General features: G+C 48.4%; 1 protein-coding gene across 1 annotated transcript in view; it reads left to right on the top strand.

Moving 5' to 3' along the window:
• Positions 1-16,367, top strand: part of LOC140493677 (olfactory receptor 11H4-like) — a 31,877-nt gene that overhangs the window by 13,796 nt on the left and 1,714 nt on the right. Inside the window, exon 2 of the mRNA XM_072592409.1 lies at positions 4,082-4,231. The gene's annotated coding sequence lies outside the window, so the exon portion shown is untranslated. The remainder of the gene's footprint in view (positions 1-4,081; positions 4,232-16,367) is intronic.

Below are 16,367 nucleotides of genomic sequence, written 5' to 3'. Positions count from 1 at the left end.
GGGGTGTCACTGGGGCATTAATAATGTGGGAGGGGTATCACTGGGGCATTAATAATGTGGGAGGGGTGTCACTGGGGCTTTAATAATGTGGGAGGGGGTGTCACTGGGGCATTAATAATGTGGGAGGGGTGTCACTGGGGCTTTAATAATGTGGGAAGGGTGTCACTGGGGCATTAATAATGTGGGAGGGGTGTCACTGGGACTTTAATAATGTGGGAGGGTGTCACTGGGGCATTAATAATGTGGGAGGGGTGTCACTGGGGCATTAATACTGTGGGAGTGGTGTCACTGGGGCTTTAATAATGTGGGAGGGGTGTCACTGGGGCTTTAATAATGTGGGAGAAGTGTCACTGGGGCATTAATAATGTGGGAGGGGTGTCTCTGGGGCATTATTAATGTGGGAGGAGAGTCACTGGGGCATGAATAATGTGGGAGGGGTGTCACTGGGGCATTAATAATGTGGGAGGGTGTCAGTGGGGCATTGGTAATGGAAGGGGTTACTGTGGCATGGGGTATTGGGAGAGGGAGTGGTGTATGGAGTCATTGGGGGAGGTCATTGGGGGAAATGGAAATCATTGGGGGAGAGGAGTATTGGGAAAGTAGGGGGGGTGGTCCTTGACATGGGTAGTGGGTAAAGAGAGGTTCATGGTCTAGTGGGTATTGGGAAAAAGGGATCATTGGGAAGTAGAGCATTGGGAAAGTGGGTTCACTAAGTAATTGGCGATTGGGTTAGGGAGAGTTCAGTGGGGAGTAAGGTTTTGGGAAAAGGGGGTTAGTGGGGTGTGGGGTGTTGGGAATGGGATTTGAGAAGGGTCATTGAGGGAAGGGAACATTGGGAGAAAGAGAGAAGGGTGTTGCTGTTCAGGATTTGGGGCAGTTGGTGAAGGCAGAGAAAAATAGTGGTAAGATTGGGGAAAAGCATCAGAAGAGATGCTATGGGAGCTGGGCCAAAGGGAAGATTTGATTTATTGAATATCATAGGCTTAATGGCATATTTCTGCTCCTAATTCATGCGTAATGTGGAGTTGGTTTGGAGTGGAGACTGTGTCTACTAGGGCTTTTATAATTCATGGTTTGTGGGCTTTGCTGGCCAGGCCATCACTTGTTGCCTATCCCTAATGGCCCTTGAGAATAAAAACAAGAAATTGCTGAAAACTCAGCAGGTCTGGCAGTATCTGTGGAGAGAAAGCTGAGTTAATGTTTTGTATCTAGTGATTCCTCTTCAGCCTTTTAGAATTAGTAGTCAGCTGCCTTTTTGAACAACTGCAGTTTATGTGGAGTGGGGACATGCTGTTCGAAATGGAGTTAGAGATTTTGATCAAGAAAATGTGACAGAACAGTGATATATTTCCAAATCAGGGGTGTTGTGTGTCTTGGACGAGAACTTGCAGGTGGTGGTATTCCTACATATCTGCTGCCCTCATACTTCTGGACGAAAGTGGTCGTGGCTTTGGAAGGTGCAGTATAAAGATCTTTGGTGAATTTCTGAAGTGCATTTCAGGAGATGGTACAGGCGGCTGAGGAAGATGGAGTGACATAACCATAAATAAACAACAAGGTACATCACCAATTAAGATATTGGATTAGTGGTGCTGGAAGAGCACAGCAGTTCAGGCAGCATCCAAGTAGCTTCGAAATCGACGTTTCGGGCAAAAGCCCTTCATCAGGAATAAAGGCAGTGAGCCTGAAGCATGGAGAGATAAGCTAGAGGAGGGTGGGGGTGGGGAGAGAGTAGCATAGAGTACAATGGGTGAGTGGGGGAGGGGATGAAGGTGATAGGTCAGGGAGGAGAGGGTGGAGTGGATAGGTGGAAAAGGAGATAGGCAGGTCGGACAAGGCCGGCCAAGTCATGGGGACAGTTACTGAGCTGGAAGTTTAGAACTAGGGTGAGGTGGGGGAAGGGGAAATGAGGAAACTCGGTAAAAACAATGACTGCAGATGCTGGAAACCAGATTCTGGATTAGTGGTGCTGGAAGAGCACAGCAGTTCAGGACCTCCATGTCCTCGGCAGAGTGGGAGGGGGAGTTGAAATGTTGGGCCACGGGGCCTCCCCTTCCTGGACCTCTCCATCTCCATTAATGACGACCGACTTGACCTTGACATTTTTTACAAACCCACCAACTCCCACAGCTACCTGGATTACACCTCTTCCCATCCTACCTCTTGCAAAAATGCCATCCCGTATTCCCAATTCCTCTGCCTCCGCCGTATCTGCTCCCAGGAGGACCAGTTCCACCACAGAACACACCAGATGGCATCCTTCTTTCGAGACCAAAATTTCCCTTCCCACGTGGTTAAAGGTGCCCTCCAACGCATCTCGTCTACATCCCACACCTCCGCCCTCAGACCCCACCCCTCCAACCGTAACAAGGACAGAACGTCCCTGGTGCTCACCTTCCACCCTACCAACCTTCGCATAAACCAAATCATCCACCGACATTTCCGCCACCTCCAAACAGACCCCACCACCAGGGATATATTGCCCTCTCCACCCCTTTCTGCCTTCCGCAAAGACCGTTCCCTCCACGACTACCTGGTCAGGTCCACGCCCCCAAACAACCCACCCTCCAATCCTGGCACTTTCCCCTGCCACCGCAGGAACTGTAAAACCTGCGCCCACACCTCCTCCCTCACCTCTATCCAAGGCCCTAAAGGAGCCTTCCACATCCACCAAAGTTTTAATTGCACATCCACTAATATCATTTATTGTATCCGTTGCTCCCGATGCGGTCTCCTCTACATTGTGGAGTCTGGGCGCCTCCTAGCAGAGCGCTTTAGGGAACATCTCCGGGACACCCGCACTAATCAACCACACCGCCCCATGGCCCAACATTTCAACTCCCCCTCCCACTCTGCCGAGGACATGGAGGTCCTGGGCTTCCTTCACCGCCGCTCCCTCACCACCAGACGCTTGGAGGAAGAACACCTCATCTTCCGCCTCGGAACACTTCAACCCCAAGGCATCAACGTGTACTTCAACAGTTTCCTCATTTCCCCTTCCCCCACCTCACCCTAGTTCCAAACTTCCAGCTTAGTAACTGTCTCCATGACTTGTCCTACCTGCCTATCTTCTTTTCCACCTATCCACTCCACCCTCTCCTCCTTGACCTATCACCTTCATCCTCTCCCCCACTGACCCATTGTATTCTCTGCTACTTTCTCCCCACCCCCACCCTCCTCTAGCTTATCTCTCCACGCTTCAGGCTCACTGCCTTTATTCCTGATGAAGGGCTTTTGCCTGAAACATCGATTTCGAAGCTACTTGGTTGCTGCCTGAACTGCTGTGCTCTTCCAGCACCACTAATCCAGAAATGAGGAAACTGTTGAAGTCCACATTGATGCCCTGGGGTTGAAGTGTTCCGAGGCGGAAGATGAGGCTTTCTTCCTCCAGGCGTCTGGTGGTGAGGGAGTGGCGCTGAAGGAGGCCCAGGACCTCCATGTCCTCGGCAGAGTGGGAGGGGGAGTTGAAATGTTGGGCCATGGGGCGGTGTGGTTGATTGGTGCGGGTATCCCGGAGATGTTCCCTAAAGCACTCTGCTAGGAGGCGCCCAGTCTCCCCAATGTAGAGGAGACCGCATCGGGAGCAACGGATACAATAAATGATATTAGTGGACATCACCAATTAAGAGCAGAGCTAAAGTGAAGAAGAGAAAATTTATGAAGTCCCACGAGCAAGAATTGGGATTTGGAGCGCTATATGGTAGGAGGAATGAGAGTCTAATGTTGGCAACAAGAGAAAGTAAAAATCAGGAAAGATCAAGCTAGATCAGAGAAGGAGTGGAGGTACTCCATCAAAAACTGGAAGGAAAGGGGAGTGACAAGGGCCTACAGAATTACCATGAACAGAGAGAAAAAGTGACTATCACGGAATTGTCGATTATGAAGAAGGAATTGAGTGCTAACCAAGCAAACTGCTTTGTCCTGAATGTTGCCAAGCTTTTTCACCTTGACTATTCTTCCGTTGTCTAAAAAGTTCTTCAACTGGTCAGCTACAAACAATTAAATCTATTGTACTGCTTTCATTGATAATATGTGTAGTTATACCTTGTATTATTTCAAAATGTTTTATATTTTTCAGTAGCTGGACCTGTGTTCAATCGAGTATGCAAAATTAACTTTTTGCAACTGCAGATAGGTGTTCAAGTTTAATCAACCTGTTTGGATGATGACATACTGGATCAGCAGGCAGGATTTAAAAATACTTGTGTCTGCTGATCATTGAAGATCTCAGGTGATTACAATCTTGGGTAGATAAGATCATCCACCTGTCACCTCTGCTGATTTGGTGATGGGAAATAAAACCTGTGAAATGTGACTTGATGTAACTTGGGAATATGAAACTGAAATAAACAGCACACCAAGTAATCAGTTGCAATAATTTTGGATACATTGCTCTGCGACAGTTAAGAACTCAAAATTAGTTAAGAGCAATAGTACAGACATAGTACAGCCTCTACACTGGGGAAATGGAGCATAGACTGGGTGACCGCTTTGCAGAACATTTACTTTCTGCCCTCAAAAAAGACCCTGAGCTTCCAGTACCCTGCCACTTTAACATGCTACCCTTGGCCAACATCTCTGTCTCAGGCTTGCTGTGCTGCTGCAGCGAAGCTCTGTGCAAGATGGAAGAACGACAACTTATTTTCCAAGTGGGGACCCTGCAGCTCTCCAGACCCAATACCAAGTTCAATAATTTTAGAGTCTGAACTCCCCCATGTCCTAGCCCCATACCCCGCACGCCAGGCTTTGTTATCACCATTACACATTACCAATTGTTAGCCACTAACAGTCTCCATTAACAACTATTCACCCTCCCAGCCAGATTGTTATCATTACCTCTGTCTGTCTAACTGTTCTCCTCTCTCTTTGCACTCTATCTCTACCTATCGTTCACTCCTTACCCCCTCCCCCACCCTATCTTCTGCCATTTTCCGAGCTACCATCAGTTCTGAGGAAGGGTCACTGGACCCAAACATTAACTTTGATTTCTCTTGACAGATGCTATCAGACCTGTTGAGTTTTTCCAGCATCTTCTGTTTTTGCTTCTGATTTACAGCATCCACGGTTCTTTCAGATTTTATTTTATAGACAATAGGTGCAGGAGTAGGCCATTCTGCCCTTCGAGCCTGCACTACCATTTATTATGATCATGGCTGATCATCCTCAATCAGTATCCTGTTCCTGCCTTATCTCCATAACCCTTGATTCCCCTATCCTTGAGAGCTCTATTCAACTCTTTCTTAAACAAATCCAGAGACTGGGCCTCCACTGCCTTCTGGGGCAGAGCATTCCACACACCCACCACTCTCTGGATGAAGAAGTTTCTCCTCATCTCTGTCCTAAGTGGCCGACCCCTTATTTTTAAGCTATGTCCTCTGGTTCAGGAATCACCCATCTGCGGAAACATGTTTCCTGCCTCCAGAGTGTCCAATCCTTTAATAATCTTGTACGTCTCAATCAGATCCCCTCTCAGTCTTCTAAACTCAAGGGTATACAAGCCCAGTCGCTCCAATCTTTCAACATAAGATAGTCCCGCCATTCCAGGAATTGACCTCATGAACCTACGCTGCACTCCCTCAATAGCCAGAATGTCTTTCCTCAAATTTGGAGACCAGAACTGCACACAATATTCCAGGTGTGGTCTCACTGGGCCCCTGTACAGCTGCAGAAGAACCTCTTTGCTTCTATACTCAATCCCTCTTGTTATGAAAGCCAGCATGCTATTAGCTTTCTTCACTACCTGCTGTACCTGCATGCTTGCCTTCATTGACTGGTGTACAAGAACACCCAGATCTCTTTGTACTGCCCCTTTACCTAACTTGACTCCATTTAGGTATTAATCTGCCTTCCTGTTCTTGCCACCAAAGTGGAGAACCATACATTTATCCACATTAAACTGCATCTGCCATGCATCTGTCCACTCACCTAACCTGTCCAGGTCACCCTGTAATCTCCTAGCATCCTCCTCACGTTTCACCCCCAGCTTTGTATCATCAGCAAATTTGCTAATGTTATTATTAATACCATCTTCTATATCATTAATATATATTGTAAAAAGCTGCGGTCCCAGCACTGATCCCTGCGGTACCCCACTGGTCACCGCCTGCCATTCCGAAAGGGAGCCATTTATCACTACTCTTTGTTTCCTGTCAGCCAACCAATTTTCAATCCAAGTCAGTACTTTGCCCCCAATACCATGCGTCCTAATTTTGCTCACTAACCTCCTATGTGGGACTTCATCAAAGGCTTTCTGAAAGTCCAGGTACACTACATCCACTGGATCTCCCTTGTCCATCTTCAGAGTTACATCCTCAAAAAATTCCAGAAGACTAGTCAAGCATGATTCTCCCTTCATATATCCATGCTGACTCTGACCTATCCTGTTACTGCTATCCAGATGTGTCATAGTTTCATCCTTTATAATTGACTCCAGCATCTTTCCCACCACTGAGGTCAGACTAACTGGTCTATAATTTCCTACTTTCTCTCTCCCACCTTTCTTGAAAAGTGGTCCAACATTAGCCACCCTCCAATCCTCAGGAACTGATCCTGAATCTATCGAACTCTGGAAAATAATCGCCAATGCATCCACAATTTCTAGAGCCACCTCCTTCAGTACCCTGGGATGTAGAACATCAGGCCCTGGGGACTTATCAGCCTTCAGTCCTAACAGTCTCTCCAACACCAATTCCTGGCAAATATAAATTCCCTTCAGTTCAGGTCCTTCAGCCATTGTTATCTCTGGGAGATTGCTTGTGTCTTCCCCAGTGAACACAGATCTGAAGTACCAATTCAATTCTTCTGCCATTTCTTTGTTCCCCGTAATATATTCCCCTGTTTCTGTCTTCAAGGGCCCAATTTTAGTTTTAACCATTCTTTTGCCTTTCACATACCTAGAAAAGCTTTTACTATTCTCCTTTATATTTTTGGCCAGTTTACCTTCGTACCTCGTTTTTTCTCTGCATATTTCCTTCTTAGTAATCCTCTGTTGTTCTTTAAAAGTTCCCAGTCCTCCAGTTTCCCACTCATCTTTGCTATGTTATACTTTTTCTCTTTTGACTTTATATGTTTCTTAACTTCCCTCGTCAGCCTCGGCCACCCCTGCCTCCTCATAGGACCTTTCTTCCTTTTTGGAATGAACTGATCCTGCATCTTCTGCATTATACCCAGAAATACCCAGAAGTGCCATTATTCCTCCACTGTCATCCCTGCTAAACTATTTCACCATTGAACTTTGGCCAGCTCCTCCCTCATAGCTCCATACTTCCCTTTATTCAACTGAAATATTGTCACTACCGATTGTACCCTCTCCCTTTCAAATTGCAGATTGAAGCTTATTGTATTATGGTCACTACCTCCTAATGGCTCCTTCACTTCGAGGTCCCTGATCAATTCTGGTTCATTGCACAATACCAGATCCAGAATTGCCTTCTCCCTGGTAGGCTCCAGCATTGCTGTTCCAAGAATCCATCTCGGAGGCACTCCACAAAGTCTCTTTCTTGAGGTCCAATACCATCCTGATTCTCCCAGTCTATCTGCATGTTGAAATCCCCCATAACAAATGTAGTAACATCTTTGCGACAGGCCAATTTCAACTCCTTATTCAACTTACACCCTACATCCATACTACTGTTTTTGTAATTGTACAGACCATCTGAAGGCAATAGCTATAAGTTATGGAAAATAGTTAGGCAGCTTTAAATGAGAGGACTTTCCAAAACAATTTTCTGTGTTTTTTATTTTAATCGGCAGCCTGTGGTTGATGTCAGCCACTTGAATTTTCCTGTACTTGGGAAAGAAGACCAGAGGATGCATGTCATTAAGTCGCACCTCGGTGTCTTTTAGAAATTCAATTGGTTGTAGTGATAATGCAACTTGATCACACAGTTAATTGACTGAGGCTTGGGCACAAATGGTCAGAAAGATATATGCTTTACAATAGGATAGGCAGTGACATTGTGGTTTTGACACTGGATTAGTAATCCAAATGAATGCTTGGTTTTTGGAGTCAAATCTGAAATGATGAGAATTGAATTAAAATTAAACATCTGGAGTTTCCACACAGTGGAACTTCAATGGGCCTGACACTGTACAGTCTTGGTTAACTAACAATTATAATCATCAGTTAATTACCATAATTGAATCCCCACTATCATCATCCTGAGGATTACCATTGACCAGAAACTAAACTGGATTGACTATATAAATATTGTGGTTGTAAGTGCAGCTACTAGGAATTGTGCAGCTAGTAGCTAATTTCTTGTCTCTGTAAAACCTGTGTACCATCTACAAGACACAAGTCGGCAGTGTGACTGAACTCCTTCAGTAGCATGTTCCAAACCCACATCCACTTAGAATGACAAGGCAGCAGATACAGTGGAACACCACCCCTTGAAAGTTCCCCTCCAAGCCATTCACCACCTTGGTGTTGAATCATATTACCATTCCTTCAAGTTCTGCTTGAGTGTTGCGGATGCTGTGGGCTTTCTCGGCCTTTTGGCTCGGAATATGTGTCGTTCCTGAGGACCAGAGGAAGAGATTCTGCTCGAGTGTTGGAGGTTCGACGCAGCAGAAGCGTGCTGGCGGGGGAAGTACTGCGGGGGTCGTGTTGCGAGTCGTCGGAGCTGCTGGAGACCATCGCTGGATCGTGATTGGACGTTGGAGGATCGTTTGGTTGTGCTGACCTGCTCTTGGTGGATCTTCATGCTGGCTTCGGCCTAACGCTAATTCAGGGACCAGCCAACCTCTGAGCTATGGCCTCAGCAGCCACTCGCCGCCCGGGCCAGGGCATTCGGAACACAGTCAGGGTGACTGTGAAGAAGGTGGAGGAGCACACACCAGTGGATCGGACAGTGTTTCTGAAGAAAGTTCTGCTGGAGTGTTGTGGCCTTGCAGCCGCAGATGTGTACTGCCTGCAGGATTTCCCTGGGGCAGGCTACTTCGATGTGACCTTCAGAAGCGTGAAGCAGTGTTAACAGCTCCTGAAGGTCTTCAAGGAGAAGGAAGGGGAGCCGCTGTTTTCCATCTTGTCCATGACCCCATTGTGTGTGCTTCCTGCACAGAGGAATCAGGTTGTTACAATCCATATGTACAACCCCTACGTTCCAGTGGCTGATGTCCTGACCTTCCTGGGAAGGTACGTCCAAGTTGAGGGAGAAGCCACTGATGTGATCGACCCCTTTGGGATCTGGACCAGTAAGAGGCAGGTCAAGGTAACTCTGAGGGCCGATGACAGTGGGAACATCCTCCACCCACCCTCGAGCTTTGCAATCGGAGGGAGCAGAGGCTACCTGACATATGCAGGGCAGCCCAAAGTGTGCCGAACCTGCGGGAAGTCGGGACACGTGGCGGTGGATTGCAAAGAGACCATCTGCAGGAACTGCAAACAGGAGGGTCACTTGACTAAGGACTGCCGGGAGGAAAAGAGCTGCAACCTGTGCGGGGAGGCGGGCCACATGTACAAGGCCTGCCCAAGACGAGGAGCCGCCACCTACGCATAGATGGCCGGAGGTGGCAACACGAGCCGCGGACCGACAAAGTCCAACGAGGTACCGCGAATCAGCAAAGGAACGGTGTCTGGAGGCACCCAGAAGGAAGGGAAGGTTGTAGGGGAGCAGGCGGCAGACAGCAGGGAGATGCAGCAGCCGACCCAAGCTTCTTCAAGACAGACGGAGGAAATGGAAGAGGAGGGATCAAAGGAGGCAGAGCAGTGGATTATCGTTATAAACAGGAAAAGGAAACCTCTCGAGGGCCCCAAAGCCACCAAGCGAAGGGGGAAGAGACACCTCCAAGAGGAGGATACAGGCAGCTCCTCCGAGGGTGAGGACGGGCGCAAGAAGGGTCGCCTCCGGAGGAAGAGGCAGAGCGCCGTGGGGAGAAAGGAGGGCAACACCGCCCAAGAAGGGAAAGACGATCCCTCTGAGGGGATGGGTGAAGGCCTCCCCCTACCCGGTGAGAACCAAGGGGTACCCACCGGCCCACAGATCCAGGGAACTGGGAGCAGCGTCCCAGTGACAGCCCTGCTGTCAGATGGAGAACGGGGCGATGCGGACCCTGGGTCTGACACGATGACACCAGAGCGGGGAAATTACTCCAGCGTGGAGCCGGACAACTACCTCAGCCCTGGGAAGGTCCAGCAGTTTGCCGTCACCACGGGGATGCACGCAGCTACCCCACTGGAGCAAGACCAGAAGCAAATGGACACTGGGAACCCCGTAAACTGTTAAAATGGGGTTTAAAATTGCCAGCATAAATGTGCGTAGCATTAAAGCGGCTACGCGATGTGTTTCAACGCTGGCCTTCCTGGCCAACGTCAAAGCCGATATCCTGTTCCTGCAGGAGTGTGGGATACCGCACCTCAGCAGTTACAGGAGATGGTCGAGCTTGTGGGCCCACGGGCCGTCAGTGTGGTCGGGGGGCAACGATAGCCGCGCCTCCGGCCTGGGTATCCTGTTGCGGGGAGGCAACTTCACCATCTCCGAGGTTAAGGAGGTGGTGGGCGGGCGCCTCCTCGTCGCGGATGTTAAATACAGAAACGCTCCCGTGAGACTAATCAACGTGTACGCCCCAGTGGGTAAGAGTGAACGGTTGGCCGTCCTGCAACAGCTTCCACTGCTGCTGGCTACGTCCAGGCCGGTCATTCTGGCCGGAGACTTCAACTGCATCATTGATGCAGATGGACGATCCGGCGGGGGGGGACAGTAAACCGGACGCTACGTCCAGGGCCCTGATGGAAACGGTCAAAGACGCCAAGCTGCACGACTTCTTCAGCACCCCTGCAGATGGAGCGCAGCGTAGATACACCTGGTCACGGGCAGACGGGTCTACCCGCTCAAGGATAGATTACCTGTTTGTGTCCCGAACGCTCTCGGTCAGATCCACCGACGTCAAGCCGGTGTTCTTCTCTGACCACTGCCTCCTGCTGGCCGACTGTCACCTACAGGACGAACAGCGGGTGGGCAAGGGAACGTGGAAACTGAACACTAAGCTGTTGACCCCGGGAAACATCGAAGAGCTCAAGAGGGATTACGCAGGTTGGAGAACCGTGAAGCCCCTCTTTGAGTCTCCAGCGGACTGGTGGGAAACGGTAAAAGGGAACATCAAGAGGTTCTTTATCCTCAAAGGTGTCCAGGAGGCGAGAGAGAGGCGGGGAAAACTGTCCCAGCTCCAGGAAAGTATGCAGAACCTGCTCCTGCTGCAGACGATGGGGGTCGATGTCACGGAGGACCTCAAGGAGGTGAAGGGCCAGCAAGCCTCGCTCTTTGCCTCGGAGGCCTCCAGGATAATCTTCCGGTCCAGGGTCCGCTCGGTGGAGCAGGACGAGACGTGCTCACGTTTCTTCTTCCAGAAGGTGCACAAAGAGAGCTCCGTGCTCAGCAGCCTGAAGAAAGAAGATGGCTCGGTAACGTCATCTCAGGCTGACGTCATGAGGATCAGCGAATCCTTCTACACCAGCCTGTATGACTCGAAGCCAACCGACAGCGTGGCCTCCCAGTCGTTCCTGTCCTCTATCACGGAGGTCCTAGATGACGGAACACGAGAGAGGCTGGACCAGCCGCTATCTCTGGATGAACTGACCAAGGCCCTCGAGTCCTTCGAAAAGAATAAAACTCCCGGAAGCGACGGCTTACCGGTCGAGGTTTATTCCGCTCTTTGGGACTTGATCGGCCAGGACCTGCTGGAGGTGTATGTCAGTATGCTTCGGGCAGGTACCATGAGTGAATCCATGAGGAAAGGCATCATCACCCTCGTCTACAAGCGGAAGGGGGAGAGGGAGGAAATTAGAAATTGGAGACCGATCTCACTGTTAAATGCAGACTACAAAATCTTGTCAAAGGTCATCGCCAACCGGGTCAGGTCTGCTCTGGGATCGGTGATCCACCCGGACCAAACCTGTGCTGTACCGGGCAGGAAGATCTCTGAGAGTCTCGCACTCCTCAGGGATACGATCGCCTACGTGCAGGACAGAGGGGTGGACACCTGCCTCATCAGCCTGGACCAGGAGAAAGCCTTTGACAGGATATCGCATACATATATGAGGGATGTCCTCTCCAAAATGGGCTTTGGGGAGGGAATCGGAAATTGGATCAGACTGCTCTACACCAACATTGTCAGTGCAGTCTCAATCAATGGGTGGGAATCAGATAGCTTCCCTGTAAGATCTGGAGTCAGGCAGGGCTGCCCTCTCTCTCCTGCCTTGTTTGTGTGTTGCATAGAGCCATTTGCCGAATCCATCAGGAAGGATGCGAGCCTGAGAGGGGTGACTATTCCTGGCAGCGGGGGCCTGCAGGTTAAGGCCTCCCTGTACATGGATGACGTCGCTGTTTTCTGCTCGGATCCGCTGTCCGTGCACAGACTCGTGTGCATCTGTGACCAGTTCGAACGGGCCTCCGGGGCCAAGGTAAACCGAGGCAAGAGCGAGGCCATGCTCTTCGGGAACTGGGCCGACCAATCCTCTATCCCCTTCACCATCAGGACTGACCACCTGAAGGTGCTGGGTATTTGGTTCGGGGGGGCTGGGGCGTGCACCAAGACCTGGGAGGAGCGGATCAGGAAGATGAGACAGAAACTAGGCAGATGGGGGCAACGGTCGCTCTCCATCGCGGGAATAAACCTGGTCATCAGGTGTGAGGTACTCTCAGTATTGCTATATGTGGCACAGGTCTGGCCTATCCCCAGGACCTGTGCCGCCGCAGTCACCCGGGCCATCTTCCAATTCATTTGGAGATCAAAGATGGACCGGGTCCGAAGAGACTCTATGTACAAAGACCGGTGCAATGGGGGAAAAAACACGCCCAATGCCACCCTCACCCTGATGGCCACCTTTGTGTGTGGCTGCATCAAGCTGTGCGTGGATCCCCGGTACGCAAACACCAAGTGTCACTACGTACTGAGGTTCTACCTGTCCCCGGTGTTGCGAAGGATGGGCCTGGCCTCGCTGCCGCGGAACACTCCGAGTAGTTGGACCGTTCCGTATCACCTGTCCTTCGTGGAGAAATTTATGAGGAAAAACACCTTTGACCACAAGTCCATCAGGAAGTGGTCAGCACGTAGCGTCCTTGAGACCCTTCGGGAAAAGGAGAGGGCGGATCCTGTCGAGCGGTTCCCTGAGCAGATTGTCAAAGCCATTTGGCAGAATGCCTCATCACCAGAACTTTCCAACAAGCACCAAGACGTGGCTTGGCTGGTGGTGAGAAGGGCTCTGCCTGTGAGATCCTTTATGCACGCCCGGACTCTCTGCCGCACCGCACGCTGCCCTCGAAGTGGCTGCGGGGGGGACGAGACTGTCACACACCTCCTTCTGGAATGTGCCTATGCAGAGGAAGTCTGGAGAGGAATGCAGTGGTGCTTGTCGAGGTTCGTCCCGAGCAGCGCCGTGACGCGGGACTCCGTGCTCTACGGCCTGTTCCCCGGGACTCACACCGAGACGAACATTAACTGCGCCTGGAGGATCATCAACTCGGCGAAGGACGCTCTCTGGGCGGTCCGAAACCTGTTGATCTTCCAGCTGAAGGAGTTGACCCCGACCGAGTGTTGCAGACTGGCACATTCCAAGGTCCAAGACTACGTGTTGAGGGACGCGCTGAAGCTTGGGGCAGCTGCCGCCAAGGCGCGGTGGGGAAAGACCACCGTGTAAGATCGGCCTGCCTAAAGAAGAACAGGGGGCCCATGCGGACGTTTTTTTGGGCTCTGCTGATGCCTCAGCCAAATATATGTATATGTACAAGATTGAAAAATGCACAGGATTGTAAATGACAAGGATAAATTCGAATCTGTTTGTAAATGTGGACATATGTATGGCATGATCAAATGTACAGACCATCAAATCAATTTATGAATAAAGTATATTTTTGAAATAAAAAAAATATTACCATTCCTTCAATGACATTGGATAAAAATCCTGCAGATCTCATCCTTGCAGCATTGTGGGTCAGTGGTTTCCGATCTTTTCAGTAACATAGCACACTTCAATGATGTGGAGATGCTGGTGTTGGACTAGGGTGTACAAAGTTAAAAATTACACAACACCAGATTATAGTCCAGCAGGTTTATTTGGAAGCACTAGCTTTTGGAGCACTGTTCCTTCATTAGGTAGCTAGTGGGACAGGATCACAGGACACAGAATTTATAGTAAAAGATCGAAATGTCATCCAACTAATGCAATGTATTGAACAAACTAGATTGCTGTTACATCTTTAACCACTTAGAACAGGCGAGCAGATTTTGATTGATTAATACGTAAATCATTGAAATCACAGTCCCAAGATAATTTAAGATTTTATCTGTATAAAAGAAAGTGACATTTTAGGTTTGTCCTCACCTCCCTAAAAACCAGTTGAATGTCAGGGTTTGGGGCTTGGCTTTGTCATTCCTCTCCCTTGTAAAATTGCTGTTTCTTTGTGTACAGCTGTAAATGTTAATTGTTTTGTAAACTGTGAATTGTTTAATAAAATATAAAAGAAAGTGACCTCTCAGCGCAGACAATGCACTAAAGGTGTGAGGTTAGAATCTGTCTGTATCCTAATCTTGAATCAGACTGGTTCTATTTCCAAAATAGGAATTTATAAAATATCACATTGACTGACTGCCTACAGATTGTGTGTCAAGGATGTTCGGCCTCGGATTTTCAGTTGAACATTCTCCAAGGTGGACTTCAGGAAACGCAACAACACAGAGTTGCCGAGCAGAGGCTGATAGCCAAGTTTGGTACCCATGAGGACAGCCTCAACCGGGATCTTGGGTTCATGTCACACTCCAGGTGATCCCACTACACTACACATTCTCACTCACACACAAGCGCACACGCACTCACACACGCACTGTCACACGACCCTCTCTTAAACACACAGCCTGCCTCACACACTCACAAGCCTGTACTTCATCACATTCGCGCACCCACTCTATCAAGTACACACACACACACACTCACACAAGCCTTTGGGGTGAATTTGTAAATTTGTATTTGCAGATATATCCTACTCTGTTCAAAAAGCGCATAACTTGTAGGCAGTCAGTGTGACATTTTATAAATTCCTACTTTGGAACTAGAATTAGTCTGACTTAAGGTTGGGATACATACAGACTCTAACCTTACACCTTTAGTGCATTGTCTGAGCTGAGATACCACCTTTTGTTTCATACTGATGAAACCAAGTTATCTCGGGGCTTGAAAGAAGTTCTGGGATTTACATATTAATCAATCAAAACCTGCATCCCCATTCTAAGTGATTAAAGACTTAGCAGCAATCTAGGTTTGTTCAATACATCAGTCGTATGACACTTTGATCTTTTACTATAAATTCTGTGTCCTATGATCCTGTCACACTAGCTACCTGATAAAGGAGGAGTACTCCAAAAGCTTGTACTTCCAAATAAACCTGTTGGACTATAACCTGGTGTTGTGTGATTTTTAACTTTGTCCACTTCAATGAGACAAATAACTCTGTGGCTCATCCACTTCTTTCAGCTGAATGTCACAATGTCACATTTACTTGCATTTACTGTGGTTACAGTCTTAGTGGAGCGGTTTGCAACATTATGCATGCAACAAGCTAAAGAAGGATCAAATAGATTAATGTTTCATAGTCACTGGAAAAAGTACAGTCTTCAACTGTGAGCACAGACATGTTTGCAAAATTTATTCAACTGAACTATTTCTAACTACTCACGGCTTTCTGTTCTACACAGCACTCAGTTCAGGGGCCTAACTGACTCACTTTTAATTTGATAATTAATCTTCATGAGTTTTATAAGTTGTAACTTCTGTTGGAAACAAAATTGTTTATGATCAAACAACGTTTTACATTTCTTTTCATTTTTGTATTTATTTTGTACAACATTTTACACAAAACACCACTTGGAAACCACTGCTCTGGGTAACCTTACACCCCAAAGACTGCAACAATTCAAGACAGCTCACTGGGGCATGGGGATGGCAATGAATACTGGCCCAGCCAGTGATGGCCATAATCTGTGAACAGATGAAAAAATACTCAGAAGAAAAGATCCTAACTAGACTTACATATTCCATCACTCTAAATAGTTAACAAGGCCTTTCTCTTAACATCATCTGTATCCCTCAGGGAGGTGATGGCCAAATGGTATTACTGCTAGACTGTTAATCCAGAAATTCAGCTAAAGTCTGGAGGACCTGCATTGAAATCCTTCTATAGTAGGTGGTGGAATTTGAATTCAACAAAGAACCTGGAATTAAGGGTCCATTGTTGACTCTGAAACTATTATTAGGGGGAGAATACCCATCTGGTTCACTAATGTTCTTTAAGGAATTAAATCTGTCGTCTTTACCTCGTCTGGCCTACATGTGACGCCAGACCCATAGAAATGTTGTTGACTTTTAGCTGCTTTCT

This window comes from Chiloscyllium punctatum, chromosome 2 (assembly GCF_047496795.1).
Source record: "Chiloscyllium punctatum isolate Juve2018m chromosome 2, sChiPun1.3, whole genome shotgun sequence".
Taxonomy (NCBI): Eukaryota; Metazoa; Chordata; class Chondrichthyes; order Orectolobiformes; family Hemiscylliidae; genus Chiloscyllium; species Chiloscyllium punctatum.
The sequence above is the reverse complement of the archived record's forward strand: the minus strand, read 5'-3'. Positions and strand labels throughout refer to the sequence as shown.